This window comes from Podarcis gaigeae, assembly GCF_964106915.1.
Source record: "Podarcis gaigeae genome assembly, chromosome: 14".
Classification (NCBI taxonomy): domain Eukaryota; kingdom Metazoa; phylum Chordata; class Lepidosauria; order Squamata; family Lacertidae; genus Podarcis; species Podarcis gaigeae.
Genome location: NC_139690.1, coordinates 30,309,507 through 30,325,259, shown reverse-complemented (window position 1 = coordinate 30,325,259; position 15,753 = coordinate 30,309,507). Strand labels below are relative to the sequence as shown.

The window sequence follows — 15,753 nt, the reverse complement described above, 5'->3', positions numbered from 1 at the left end:
GCTCTGCATGAAGAAGTTTTCTCTGCACTGCATCTTCCAACAAGCAGCTGCATTGGAAGCCCATGATTTCTAGTGTTATGAGAGAGTGAGAAAAACTTCTCTCTATCCACTTCCTCCATGCCAGGCATAAATCCACAAACTTCTATCTTGTCGCCTCTTACTTGCCTTTTCCTGGAAACTGAAAAATCTCAAATGCTGTGATCTTTCCTCCTTCCCAGTGCATTTTTTCCCCTAAAAAAAATATGTTTAGGGGTAGTCTCATTTTCCTACTCATATTGAAATACTGCCCCTCAATGAGGCCAAAATTAGATTCGCAAAATATTTAGGGGTATGTGTATCCCTGCGGACCCCCAGGGGAAAAAGCGCCACTCCTTTCCTTCGATCATTTTGGTTGCCCTTTTCCAACTCTAAAATTCTGACTCTGTACCCACCCAAAAACTTTCACACATGAAAGGTTTTGTAGCGATTAGCGATAAAATGGTTACAAAAATAACAAGGAAGTGTTGGCGATGACGATCCTAGAAGATTTTTTTAAAAACCGAAACAGGTATGAAAGATAAGTTCTTTCTCCCTCCCTCTTTCTTCAGTCGATAACTTGCACATTCTCCCTCCCTCCAGTAGTGAACTCAATGTTCCCATGCTGTCAACAGAAAAGGAACCAAGAACGAGGCCAATGACAAACAAGGTAGAGATAGGTAAGAATTATGAACAAGTGCAGAAAGTGGAAAGAAACAAGTCCCCCCCACACACACACACCTTGCATAATACTAGAAGCCAATACAGTCCAACAATGAAGCTGAATGCTGGAAGATTCAGGACAAACTAAAGGAAGGACTTGGAATCATAAAACTGTAGGGCTGAATGGGACCCAACACCCTGCAGTGCAACAGGACTAATTGAAAGAACAAATATTATTACATTTATTACCCTCCCTTTCTTCTGTCACAGACTCCAAGTCAGCCTCCCATCCAGGCACTTATAAGACCCAGTCTTGCTTAGTTGCAACAGGTAGTAGCCTCAAGGGCTCCGGGCCCTAATTTGCACCCAATTTATGCCCTGTTAATTTCTATGGGACTCTAGTATTACTTTCTTTGATTAGGCCATTGTATCATAAGGACCAGCAGATAAATCCTAAAACTGCTGATCATTTCTATATAAGTCTTCACATGCCTATTTTCATCTGTGTCAATGATGGCAACTTTTTGATGGATGGATTTAATATACCAGTCTTCATCAAGAGATCCCAGGGCAGTTCATAAATAAAAAAGAGGTAAATTTAGCAAGTTCCCACTGCTGCAGAGGGCAAAAATAAAAAAGTTTATGAACTATGAAATTCACTACCAGAAGTTGCAATAATCGCTACCTACTTGGGTGGCTTTAAAAGGCAAATTCATGAAGATTATTCTCAATGGCTACTTGCTATGATGGCTGTGTATTGCCTCTAATATCACAGGGCGGATGTCTCTCAGAGACTGAGATTTGGAATCACAAGCAGTGAGGGTGCTGCCGTTGCACTCATTGCTAAATGCGGGCTTCTTCCCATTCAGACATTTGGCTGACATGAAGAAAGGATGTTGGTCTGATCCAGCAACGCTCTTCTGATATTCTCCTGAAACAACACCCCCTTACATGGGGAAAGGGCAGGTGACCAGACTATGGAAAATCTAGGGGCCTAACACCACTGGGACCTCAAGCCAGGAGTATACATTTTCTTGAATGTGCGAAGTATTCTGAGCTTTTACATTTCTGTGTCTACAAACAAATAACACCTTGGCTGAAAGGGGGAGTGCCAAATTACTTGTCAGCAGTTCCCTATATGTAAGAAGAGCCTGCTGGATGAGGCCAATGGCTCATCTAGTCCAGCATCCTGTTCTTACAGTGACCAACCACATGCTTGCTTTCCTGCAAGCAGAATCCGAGCACAAGAGCAACTCTCCCTTCCTGCAGTTTACACCAAAAAATACACCACCACTCTTTCTTGCACAGAAGTCAAAAATGCATTGTGAAAAACACTTCCTTTTGTCAGTCCTGAATGCAATGCAAGCCACAACCATCACATAATTTAAAATCATCTCGTTCCATTGTTTAGATACTGCCTATAATTTAAAAGGGACGCGGGTGACACTGTGGGTTAAACCACAGAGCCTAGGACTTGTCAATCAGAAGGTCAGCAATTTGAATCCCTGCGACGGGGTGAGCTCCCGTTGCTCGGTCCCTGCTCCTGCCAACCTAGCAGTTTGAAAGCATGTCAAAGTGCAAGTAGATAAATAGGTACCGCTCTGGCAGGAAGGTAAATGGTGTTTCCATGCGCTGCTCTGGTTCGCCAGAAGCGGCTTAGTCATGCTGGCCACATGACCTGGAAGCTGTACGTCGGCTCCCTCAGCCAATAAAGTGAGATGAGCGGCGCAACCCCAGAGTCAGCCACGACTGGACCTAATGGTCAGGGGTCCCTTTACCTTTATAATTTAAAAGTAAGAAGAGTCTGCTGGATCAGAGCAAAGGAGGCCCATCTAGTCCAGCATCCTGGTCTCACAGTGACCAACCAGATGATTGTATTCCTGCAAGCAGAATTCAAGCACAAAAGCAACTCTCCCAACCTGCAGTTTCCAACAACTGGTATTCAGAAGCATTTCTGCCATCTATGGAGGCAGAGCACAGCCATCATGATAGTAGCCTTCAATAGCCCTCTCCTCCACTAATCCTCTTTTAAAGCCATCCAAGTTGCTGGCCATCACTGCCTCCTGTGGGAGGGAGTTCCATAGTTTAACAATGCACTGTATGAAGGACTTTCTTGATGCTGGGTAACTGATCTGTTGCCGTCTGCAGCCATTTGAAGCCCTTCTCGCCTCTGTCGCTGCTTTGCATGCCATCTGGCCAAGCCCCTACTCCGTTTAAAAACTGTGATTTCTATTTAAGGGAGCAGGAATTCCCTGGGCATTGTCATCACCGCATGCTACTCCTCCTGCGCCTCTCAAAACAGAAAACGTTCAGTGACACACACACTTCCTGCAAGAAAGAGTGGAGAGGGCAGGGTGATAGAGTTTCTGCCCTCTGGGAATAACGCTCTGTGGAATCTCCATGGTGCTGCGTTAGCTAATTACTAGTGTGGGGAACAAGGAAACTCTGATCCAGGGGTTTTTTTGGCACATGTCAGAGCACAGAGGAGTGTCTCCTGGGAAAAATGCACAATTTGAGGGCTGTGATTCGCTCAGCTGCAGCAGGAGTGCACAGCCAAGATGGATTCTGGGAACATCTGGATTGTTTTCCTGGAGTGGTCCATCTTCTAACAGCAAGCAGACAGGACTGATGCCTACAGGATGTTCACAGGGAGAACATGAAGGATATGGCCACGCTTTGTCCCCAGCATCTGGCATTTAAAGGTCTAAGGGGGGGAGGAGAGCCTTTTCATCCACGCCAAAACTAACGCTTTTACACAAAAAAGACACCACTTTTTCTTGCACAGAAGTCAATAATGAATTGTGAAAAACATTTCCTTTTGTCAGTCCTGAATGCAATGCAAGTCACAGCCATCGCATAATTAAAAACCATTTCGTTCCATTGTTTACATACTGTCTACAATTTAAAAAGTAAGAAGGGTTTGCTGGATCAGACCAAAGGAAGCCCTTCAAGTCCAGCATCCTGGTATCACAGTGGCTTGTATTTTATTCCCACCATCAGAATCTGAGCACAAGAGCACTCCCCCTTCAACCATGAGGGCTGTGTTCAGCCACTGAAAACCATTTGCTTGGAATCACAAGTGGAAAGAATGCTGTTCTGCTCAGTTCCTGTTTATAGACTTCCCCCTGGAGCATCTGGTTGGCCATTATGAGACTAGGATGCTACACTAGATGGGCCACTGGCCTGATGCAGAAGGCTCTTCTTGTGTTCTTAACAGATTCCTTGCCACATTTGACATTTTGAAAATAGTTTTTCCTGGGGTATTCTTTTTAAGCTGTTGACCACCTTATGTTATTTTCTATGCAAGTGTGGTTGATAAATATTTAATTTGTTTTTAAAAATAAAACATATTGCCACTTGCCATCTACACCAGTGGTAGAAGTTGGATGGGGGGGGAATCCCCCTCCGTCCATCACCCCCCCCCCATCTTTTCTATTCTGGTATTCGAGTCCCTGCACACCTCAACAACTAGAACAACCCAAGAAATGCACAAGAGCAAATGCTCCCAGCCTTAGAATACCACATTTTGCAATGAAACAAGTAGATGTTGTAAATGCAACAGTAGCAAGAAAATTAGAAGCAAATAACACAGCCAGGAAAAAAGGCATCTCCTAGAGTTGACTATATAAGTTCCTTTCTGGCCAGCTGCTAAGCTGAACAAAAACAGGGAAGGGAAGGATGGGGAGGAAGGGAGGCAAGCCTTGGGTATGATGGATAGAAAGTTTGGAATAGCCTGAAAACGGAATGGATTGGAGGGGAAGGCCTTGGCCCGAGGGCATTTTGCTGACCCAGGTAAAAGATGAGATGGTGTCCGGTTCCAATTCTACGCACAGGCACAGGGGCATCTGCAGAAGGACAAGAGGGGCAGCCCTACTCCCAAGTCATTATTTACCATGCTAGTTAAGTTTGCTTCTTGGTTTGGAGTATTTACTTTTCCCCGCTTCCTGGAAAAACTCCTGTATATTCTCATGCCGAGGAGCTGGCCATACTGATGTCTGCATCTTGCTTCAACCCTGGGAATGAGGCTGCATCATCGACTGAGTGTACGGGTTGCACCATCCCACCCTCTAACACTTTGCTATTGCTCTCTGCCATCCCGCCTCCCAGCGGGATGAGACAGTTGCCTCACTTTGCCCAACGAAAGAGCTGGCCGTGTTAGGCCATCCTTAGTACAAAGAGATCTCACCTTGTAGCAGAGGCTTGAGGGGACAGAGAAGGAACAGTCCCTTCCCCTCTGGAAAGATGAAAGCCAGCCAGGAATTCTTCAGCTCTGCTTCTAGCGCTGATCAGAGCAGAAGATTCCTCAAAAGAAGAGGGAGAGGAGAAGTGGAAGGAAATCCTAATGGTCCTCTTGGTGTAGCCGGAGGTTTATTTTAGGCAATTTCCAGCTTTGCTCATAGCAAAACTCTGCATGTACGCCTCCCCCTTCTGTGCTGTTTGCCCTTACAAGGGACCCACCCGTCTGCAACGGGCTTTCATATTCTCAGAGGAGAAGGAGACATTCCTTCCTCTGATGCAGCCCTGGAACATTTTGTACCAAGGATGGGCAGAATCTCATAAAGGTTGCAATGCTGAGTGGTTAGTGTGTCAGACTAGGAGCTTGGAGACTAGGGTTCAAATCGCCACTCAACCATGAGGCTCACTGGGTGACTTTGGGCCAGTCACCGCCTCTCAGCCAGTCTAGTGAGATATCACAAGGTTGTTGTGGGGATTAATTCAGGAGGGAAAGAACCATGTACAGCACCTTGAGCTCCTTGGAGAAAAGTGTGGGTTATAAATACAATCAATCAATCAATCAATCAATCAATCAATCAATCAATAAGAGAGAGGCTTCCTGCTCCGTGAAGATCTTTAAGTCTGTAGGTCTATAGCACAAACCATAGTTTTAGGGCTGTAGTTGTTGTTGTTATTCATTTTATGCATGAATCCCTACCCAGGAGACCTCCCAAAGCGATTTATAATATAACAGAAAATAGAAAACAGCTACATCTATCAAAGCAACTTTAAAAAGCAATTATATACGTAAAAAAAAGAGAGTGCATAAATAAAATCAATTCACATCCAAGACAGACACCGACTGGGATAAAGATTTTAGAAGGCTGGTTTTATTTTAGAGGTTTGCAGAGTTAAAGTGGATCAAAGTGTTCTTAGTGCAAGCCACCCACTTTAAGAACAAAGAATCTGATTTTTTGTGGTTTGGAAAGTGCCAGGAAAATGTGGGGCAAACAAACAACAAACAAACGGGAAGATGCCCAGAAGGCAGGGGATTGGGTGTTAGACAAATTCATGGCAGAGAGAGCTTTCGATGTCCACTAGCCATGATGGCTACACTCTGCCTCCACTGTCAGAGGCAGGAAATGCTTCTGCTGGAAACCCTTGCCGGTGAGAGTGCCTTTGTGCTCAGACCCTGCCTGCAGGATTCCCACAAGAGGCATCTGGCTTGCCCCTGTGAGAACAGGATGCTGGACTAGATGACTACTGGCCTGATCCAGCTGTAGGGGTATTCTTATATTCTCAACTGGTTTTCTGACAGAAGACTGTGCTTTTTATCCCCTCTTTCCAGGTATTGAAGGAGTGTCTCCACCCCCATTGTTCAACCAAGACACTGAGGTCCAGCTCCGAGGGCCTTCTGTCAGTTCCCTCACGGCAAGAAGTGAAGTCACAGGGAACCAGGCAGAGGGCCTTCTTGGTAGTGGTGCCCGCCCTGTGGAATGCCCTCCCATCAGATGTCAAGGAGATAAACAACTATCTGACTTTTAGAAGACACCTGCCCTGTTTAGAGAAGTTTTTAATGACTGGTGTTTTAATGTATTTTTAATCTTTTGTTGGAAGCCACCCAGAGTGGTTGGGGAAACCCAGCCAGATGAGTGGGGTATAAATAAATTGTTGTTGTTGTTGTTGTTGTTGTTGTTATATCAAAATCTTGTGCCTGGCAAGAGCATGAGTCAAAAGGTCTCATCCTGTGGTTCTCAGCCAAGGGTGGGCAGCCCTAGCACAAAATGCTTGCCCAGAAGACCCTAGTGGAGCACGAGTTGGAGGTGCTGGGGGAAAAAGGAGAGCCTAGCAGCTGGCTGGCATCAACAATTTGAATCTATGGTGACCTTTACAGCTACCTTGAGTGTGAGCTTGATGTTTGTGTCTGCTACCAGTGCTGACTGATGCTTTATCTAGTGTTGTGATTGTGCAGTACCAAGCAGGTTATGACTCTTGATGGTGGCAGCGAGTGGACGGAAGTTGTTCTCTACTCTCCAGGTCTGGCCCCTCTTGGGTGGGAGAGGAGAGAGGAGTATTAGATGTCCCAGAGGAGATGGGGCATGAATCCATCAAATTAGGAGTGGATCTTATTTCTGTATGCTATGCATTGCGTTGTCATATTGCTTAGTGTGAGTGGCTTACGTATCTATTTCATATTTATGGATATGGATACATATCCATGACTGGCTGGGGCAACCCAGCCAGAGTTGCGGGGTATAAATAATAAAATTATTATTATAGCTATTATGGCGCAGTGCATGTATTTTGATATGGTGTTGCTCTACTTATTTGGTGTCCATACACACACACACACACACACACACACACACACAATATGCTCTTTGGTTTTATCTATTTTATGTTTATGGATATGGATACAGCCTATGTGCTTTGACATGGTGTTACGGTGCTTATTTTGCATATGTACATACTTATATATCAGGCCTGGCCTGGCCTGTCCATGAGGCAGACTGAGGCAGCTACCTCAGGCAGTGGAATTCAAGGGGCACCTCTGTGGGTGCGTCCCCCTAGTGCACTTCCAAGATCTTGTGAGAGTCTCACAAGAGCCCTGCAAGATTGCAAAGAGGCCTCACACAACCTTCCAGACAGCCTGGTAAGGAAGGCTTTGGTGGGGAAGGCAGCATAAAGTGTGTAGGGCAACACCTTTCCCTTTCGCCTCAGGTGGCAAAATGGAATGGATCGCCTCAGTGTATACAGTGGCGTAGCGTGGGTTGTCAGCACCCGGGGCAAGGCAAGTAATTTGCACCCCCTAACCCATGGATTTGCGCCCCCTAACCCTAACCCCCAGATGTTGCGCCCGGTGCGGCCGGCCCCCCCTGCACCCCCCACGCTATGCCACTGAGTGTATATACACACTTCTGTATTTATCTATTGTAAACAGCTTCAATATCTTTTAGACCAGTGGTTCCTAAACCTTTTCAACTGCCCCCTTAGTTCCATAATCTCCTCCCCAGAGCCCTCTACCCTACCCTAAAGAAAGTATTATTCAGAACATCAGTTTGCAGAAACCATTAAGGAAGATAACAACACGATAAAATTCAAAACGGGAACAATCAAAGGCACATTTGTTCCCAATCCAATTAAAACTATGTGGTTTAATTAATGCGAAAAAATGGATGAAGTTCATTCAGCGTTGCCAACTTTTCAAAGTCTGATAGTCATTTACACCTCTAGACCCCCTTGCTGCCCCCTTCCCTTTGATCTAGGTCAGGGGTCAGTAAACTTTTTCAGCAGGGGGCTGGTCCACTGTCCCTCAGACCTTGTGGGGGGCCAGGCTATTTTTTTGGGGGGGGGAGAACAAATTCCTATGCCCCACAAATAACCCAGAGATGCATTTTAAATAAAAGGACACATTCTACTCATGTAAAAACAGATTATCCGCAGGCCAGATTTAGAAGGCGATTGGGCCGGATCCAGCCCCCGGGCCTTAGTTTGCCTACCGATGGTCTAGGTCTCTAGGAGGTAATCCCACCACCCACTGTTTTAGATAGTAAGTGAAATGAAAGTAATAAGAATAATAAAAACACAGAGGACTGGATAAATGATCTAACCTCCCTGTTCACTTAGTGCAAGCAACTCAGGATGAGTGCACGATTAATAGGTCATCGGGAGGAGCCTCGCTTCATACTTCTTCCATCCCACATTGAGACAAGGGCCAAACCAAATGACCCCATTAAATGCCTGATTACATTTAAAGTGTCTACTTTTTTTCCCTTTTCAGCAACTGCCTACTGCAGCTCCTCAACCGATTGCTCAAAACTGGGAGGGTTTGGATAATTTGCAGTTATCCATTTGGAGACAGAAAGTTTGGACAATGGAAAAGCTGACTAAACAGTCAAAAGCACTGAACGGGCAGCGAGCAGAAAATGATTTTTTTGAACGTGGTATGCCTTTATGACATGCGTATTAGAAAATGATTCAGATGTAGAAATGCCAACAGTGAAGGCCCAACCGTGGCAGGGTGCATCTGGTACACTTCATTCTTGTAAGGAGAGGAGGAGTTATTTATGTTTGTTTGGGTGTTTGCAATGTTGTCATTCTTAGATTATTATTTTTTTTTAATGCAACACACAAACACCAATAAGCAGTGAGGGGGGGGCAGAGGGAAAGCGGGACTCGGGTGTGTAGAGAGAGAGGTTAACCCTTTCCCCACCAATACATGCCGAAGAAAAATGGAAGCCCACATGGGACAAAAAGGGTCATTTAATCCAATCCCCTCCAATGAATGATGTGCTGTATTCTCTTCTCTCTCTCTCTTTTATATGCTGAATGCTGTTTCAGGCTTTGACCCAGGATGAGGCAACTGCAACCCTCCATATATTTGTTGGACTACAGCTCCCGTCATCCCTGACCACTGGCCATGCTGCTTGGGGCTGGTATGAATTAAGAGTCCACCAATATTTGGAGGGCTAAAATGGATGGGGCAGACCTGTTTGGTTTTATTTTATGCTGGTAGTTTGTTGCAGCCAAATAAGGGAAGAGGGTGTGCATAGGTTGTAGTTCTAATAAATAAACAACAACAACAACACACAACACGAACTATCCTATTTGTCCTGGAAGGGAGGCATTTTTGTTAGGACTGCTCTAGCAGGTTTGCACCATTGGAGATGGTGCTTGTTTCCAGCTATGCTGCATTTTCCACCTCTGTTGCTAAGTTCTAACAATACTTTAGACGGCTAAGTTCTAACAATACCCTAAACGGCCTCGGTCCAGTATATCTGAAGGAGCATCTCCACCCCCGTCGTTCTGCCCAGACACTGAGGTCCAACATTGAGGGTCTTCTGGCGGTTTCCTCGCTGCAAGAAGCCAAGTTACAGGGAACCAGGCAGAGGGCCTTCTCGGTAGTGGCGCCTGCACTGTGGAAGGCCCTCCCACCAGATGTCAAAGAGAAGAACAACTAGCTAGCCCTTTAGAAGACATCTGAAGACAGCCCTGTTTAGGGGAGCTTTTAATGTTTGATGCATTACTGTATTTTAATATTTTGTTGGAATCTGCCCAGAGTGGCTGGGGAAGCCAAGCTAGATGGGCGGGGTATAAATAATAAATTATTATTATTATTACTAGAGATTGCTGGGTCTGCTCGATTCGCTCACCAGCCACCTTTCCCTCATTCCTAATCAAACCTGTTACATCTTCCCCATCCGTCTCCCCACAGCTCACCCCAAGCCCTTAAAAAAAAAAATCAATTCCCCCCCAAATATTTTAAACTAGAAAAACAAAATCTTTTTTTTGGGGGGGGAGCCAGAACAAGCGATTACCAGCTGCCCCGAGCACAAAAATTATGCTTCCGAAATCTCTTGATAGCGATTCCGCACAGAAAGAGGCAAAGCCACAGCCGCCCCTCCCCATGTGCCACTCACAGCAGAAGCCCCCTTTTAGAAAAAAGCAAACAAAAAAACACAAAATCTTTACAAATTGAATTTACATTTCCCTCGACTTTCCTCCTTTCTGCAGTTGCTTAATTTATATCTTTTTATTGCTGCGTATCTTCAAATCTATTTACTTAATTTTTTCCTTATCTTTCCTATTTACTGTATTTTTCCGTGTATAACACGCCCCCGTGTATAACACAACTCCTATTTTTGGGGACTCCAAATAAAGAAATACCCCACACGCACTATCCGTGTATAAGACGCCCCCCTCCCAATTTTAAACTTGAAAAGATAGGGGGGAATATAGTCTTATACATGGAAAAATATGGTAATCATTTCTTACTGCACGTGTTTATATCAATCCTGGTAAAGGTTTTCCTTTGTTTATCTTCAAGTAATCAATACATTTTCCTCATTCTATTTTTAAAAGCCTCTCTTCTTGTTGTCCTATTCTTCCAGTAAGTTTCACCATTTCACCCCCCAACGAGCTCTTTTTAAAGGAGGGGATGAGGCGCTTCCCACAGTGAGTTAGCAAGCCCTCGTACTTCTTCGTTAAACACACTTGCAGGAACATTTCAGGAGGAGAAGAGGCTCCACAGAACGGCTTGCTAAACTGCTGTATGAAGCGCCTCTGCCCCCCATCTTATATCCCCACATGTGGAGGCCACACAAAACTGCCTATCAGCAGCGGCGCAAACCGCTGGGTGAGGCGACCATCTTACATTTTATATAGGCAGATAAGAGAACGTTACCCACTCTGCAGGCCCAGAACCAGAGGATGCTCGTCCGTGAACAGGCTCTCCCGCAAGGAAATGAAAGTAACCTCAAGAATAAGCTGAAGGGTGGAGGCTTGGCTGCAACCCACAGTAACTGGAAACAATATTTAACTCTATTGTTACCCATTGCTATATCAACGGGCTTGGTTGCCACTGTTGGGGGGGGGGCAGCAGGGGCTGCTGTGCTGCAGTTGCAGTTTCCTCTGAAGCCAAGAATCTCCAGCAGCCCTCATCCCCAGGGTCTTCCTTCCAAGCCCTAGTGCTTTTTTCCAAGAATACTCAGTCAAGGGTACACAGTACCAGCATTTTTATTTATGTATCTCTATTTATTTATTTTTTAGAAAGGTTAAACGTGTGTCACTGTAACTCCATGGTGAATACCAGTACCTTTTCTGATTTTTTTTATAAATGACCAGCCCCATACCCTTGCCCCACACATTATGCTGGACTTTGTAGTGGGTGTGGAGGGTGGGTGTGGAGTTGCCAGTGGGCATGGTGCACCCTTTTCCATATACGCCCTCCCCCAATCTAACAGAACCAAGCATTATGAGGGGCCCAGCCAAAAGCACTCTGCGCACAGCTGGGAACCTCCTCACAAGGTCAGCAAACACAGGAGACCAAAGAACAGATTAATAATTAAAACAGATACACACTTGCACAAACCACACAAACACCTCCCCCCCCCAGCTTTCCTTGACTAACCTTCCTCCGAAAAAAAAGACAAGGCAGAGCCAGCTGTATCCTACATGCTGTGGTGGGGGAGTATGCATAAGTCTGTATAATACACCTATACAGTGCTTTTTTTTCTTCTTTAAAAAATGTTTAGGGGTACTCTCATTTTGACTCAAGAAAATCACCATTTTATCGTTCAAATCGGGGAAAATAAATACAGTAAGTGGACAAAAGTACAAAGATTCACAAAATCTTTAGGGGTATGTGTACCCCAGCGTACCCCCCCGGGGGGGGGGGAAGCACTGCACCTATACAATAATCTTATATCCAAATGCCAAGCATCGGAGGAAGGCCGACAAGCACCCAGGCTGCAGCATGCCCATTTGAGGGTGCATCTACATCAATGAAACTGGTTGAATTCTAGATTAATTGCCATGGCACTTCCTTCCCTGCTCCCCCCCCCCCAACATATAGGGAGCTTGTTAAAACAATGCCAAGGTCCCTGGTTGCTGGTCCCAAGCCCCTCCCCACCGCCTTTCCTAGAAGGCAGGACAGTGAGACAAGTCTGAGTATCATTTGAAGTCATCTTGCAGGTGCCAAAGCTAGCTGTGGGGAGGGTGGTAGTGTGGGGAGGGTGGTAGTGTAGAGATGGGGGGAGGGTGGTAGTGTAGAGATAATAATGTGATGATGATCAGAATGCTTTAGATTATAAAGGGCTCCAGCTTTCTGTAATGCACCAGGCCTCTTCCAAGGTTGTTGGAGATATAGAGTATATAGGGCACAGGATACAGATGCAGTTGGCAGGACAGTTCCACCCCCAACCCCTCTCTGCATGATCTGGGCAAAACGGAAATCAATTCTAACCAACCTCCTGCCACAATAAGCTGGTAGCACGCGAGAGCCTCCCCGCAAAACACTTCCTCCTCCAACCTTCTTGCCCCCCTCCCTGAGAGATAGATCCATTGTACTAAGTATCTCGGTTGGCATGGGGCAAATGCCTGCCTCCCCATAACCAACAGCTGTGCCCCCTCTCCATTAACCCCTTGCTCCCCCACCGGGCAGAAGCACCTGCTCCCCTGCTCATGCCACCCTATGCTGGTGGTGCCCACAGACTCTTGCCAGCTTTCATGCCCTGCGCTCGTTAAATGCCATCTAGCTGCGCATTGGCAAGCTCTCTCTCCGTCATGGCACCGCCAAACAGGCCTCCGCAGCCTGTGCCAACCGCCCCCGCCCCCACCCCAAGCCTGGCACTGGAAGGTTATTCCAGCCCCAGTGCCCCCAGAAGCACCCGGGACTGCTCTTTGCACCCCATCCTGGGGTAGGGGTGGGGAGAGGGACCCCCCTCTCAGCTCCTTGCCCCCCGCCACCCCGCGTCATCGGCTGCTCGCTCCGCATGCCACCCACGCGCCCAGGTAGTTTTACCTGCCGCTCCTGGGATTCCGAGCTGGCAGCGGGGAGACGCAGCGGCCGCGACGAGCCCCTTCCACCTGCCGGCAGCCTCTTCCTACCTGGCTCGGCCAGGTGCGCCCAGCAGCCGCGAGCAGCCGCTCCGGCATCGCCCAGCCCTGCAGCGGGAGCCGGTTCGGGGGCGGAGCAGCCAGGAGACGCCCTCCCATCGAGCAGCAGGAGCGGGGAGGGAAGCCCCAAGGCCGCCTGGCAAGGGCGAGAGGTGCCAGCCAGAGAAGGAAGAGCAGCATTATCGCAGAGAAGAGAGCAGCCTTCGCTCATCCACCCCCGCAAAAAAAGAAGAAAAGCTGGTGCCCTCCAGGTGTTTTTGCATTACAGTTCCCATTGCCTAGTCTCCCTCCGGATGGGAGTTGTAGTCCAAAAACTCCCATGGGAGTTGTAGTCCAAAAACATCTGTCGGGGGGGCCAGATGTGAGGAGGCAGAGGGAGCTGGAAGATGATAGTGGTCACATCCACACAAGACCTTCAAAGCCCTAACAGCCACAGCTTCTTCCAAAGATTCCTGGGAACTGTAATTTGTAAAGGGCCTTGACAGCTGCTAGGACAGGCATCTCCAAACTCGGCCCTCCATATGTTTTGGGACTGCAATGCCCATCATCCCTGACCACTAGTTCTGTTAGCTAGGGATGATGGGAGTTGTAGTCCCAAAACAGCTGGAGGGCTGAGTTTGGGGGTGCCTGACCTGGGAACCTTCTGCATGCAAAGCTGGGGCTCTGCCACTAAGCTTGTGGAACAGAAGGAGCTACTTCAGATTGCTCTGCCCCTAATATCTCCCACCGCTCTCTTAATCGAGTCTCTGCCTTAGGGGTCTGTCCTATCTTGAGTCAGACCAGTGGTCCATCTAGCTCAGTATTGTCTGCACTGACTGGCAGCAGCTCTCCAGGACTTCATTCATGGTTCTCTCCCAGACCTACCTGGAGATGCCATTGGGGACTGAACCAGGGACCTTCTGCAGGCAAAGAGATCCATAAAACACTGAGCCATAGCCCTTTGTGTGGGATCTGGGGCTGCTCAACCCAAGTCCTGAGGAGGGGGTCATACAATTTCCAAAAAGAAAGGTGCAGGGGCTCAAGGCGCCATCTCCTCACACATGGTTTCCTTGCCCTTGCCCCCATGTAGTGATGGCTGGTGTGATGGGGTGGGATGCAAGAAGCCTGACAGTAGGTCACACCAAGAGCCAATGACAAGCAAAGCCAACTCTAGTTCTGTCCCCATCCTCATCCTCCTTGTAAACTCAGCAGGGAGGAGCAGGAGGAAGCAAATTGGCAGTGCTACCCTCTAGACTGGTTTTGAGTAAGCAGCTAGCCAGGGATTGGCCAAGGGCAGGGCAAGACTGGTGGTGGAGCCGTGCCCCATTTGCCCCAATGGGCCAGCACCCACTGATCCAACGTATGAGTGGTGAGCTGAAGACATGGCACTCCACAAATGCTCAGGAGCTCTTTCTCTGTAGTGTCACATCACATTCTCCAAGGCTGAGCTCCAAGACTGGAAAAGGAGGGTTCAGGAGCTGAGGCCAGGCAATCGAGCCCTGCATGTTTTAGGTTATGTGTACAAAAAGAGTCATCACAGGTCAGTGACCCAACACTATGAACACACTTCATCTCCGGGGCTTTAGAAAATAATAATAATAACCACAACAACTCACAGCATGCTCAGTTTGGCATGTAGATGTGATACGTTTATTTTATTAATAGTCATACTTTTATTCAAAGGAGGAACAGTGGGCCTCAATGCCTTCTCCCCATTCCTTATTTCATCCTGACAGCAGCTTTGTGAAGCAGGCTAGGCTGGGTGATGGTAACTGGCCAAAGTCACCCATGGTTGAGTGGCGATTTGAGCCCATGTCTCCCAGGTCCTAGTCCAAGACCCTAACCAGTACACCACACTGCCTCTCAGGCACACTGGTCTGGGGTTGCTGAGAATTGTAGTGCAAAACATCTGGAGGGCACTCGGCTGCCTTCTGCCCCCTGCGCATGCTAAAACAGCCCTCCATAAAATTTATGACGAGCTCCTCACCTCCATATCCAACAATATGGCACTAGATCCTTATCCCTCTTGATCTCTCAGTACAATCTCTCCTGCTTGACTCCCTTTTTACCCTAGGACTTTTATGTTTCTTTTTTATTTTATTGTCATTATTTGTGAGCGTGTTTTTTTTACTATAAAGCAGAGGTCAGCAAACCTTTTCAGCAGGGAGCTGGCCCACTGTCCCTCAGACCTTGTGGGGGGCCGGACTATATTTGGGGGGTGGAATGAACAAATTCCTATGCCCCACAAATAACCCAGAGATGCATTTTAAATAAAAGCACACATTCTACTCATGTAAAAACATGTTGATTCCCGGACTGTCTGTGGGCTGGATTTAGAAGGTGATTGGGCCAGATATGGGCCCCGGGCCTTAGTGTGTCTTCCCATGCTATAGGAACAACTACAAACAAACTGAAGTTTACAACACGCAGCACAGAGCAATTGAAACCCCCAGCAATGTAAATCATTCCAGGGGGGTGTTAAAT

At 47.1% G+C, this 15,753-nt stretch overlaps 1 protein-coding gene across 4 annotated transcripts in view; it reads right to left on the bottom strand.

Moving 5' to 3' along the window:
* The window catches only part of LOC310831487 (hexosaminidase D-like), a 41,445-nt gene extending 28,053 nt beyond the window's left edge, over positions 1-13,392 (bottom strand). For 2 of the 4 annotated variants that reach the window (XM_083712080.1, XM_083712081.1), the window contains exon 1: positions 13,196-13,392. The gene's annotated coding sequence lies outside the window, so the exon portion shown is untranslated. Of the gene's footprint in view, positions 1-11,077; positions 11,125-13,195 lie in introns of those variants that run through there. The other 2 variants (XM_083712082.1, XM_083712083.1) reach the window with 1 other exon arrangement.
* Between the last annotated feature and the right edge of the window lie 2,361 nt (positions 13,393-15,753).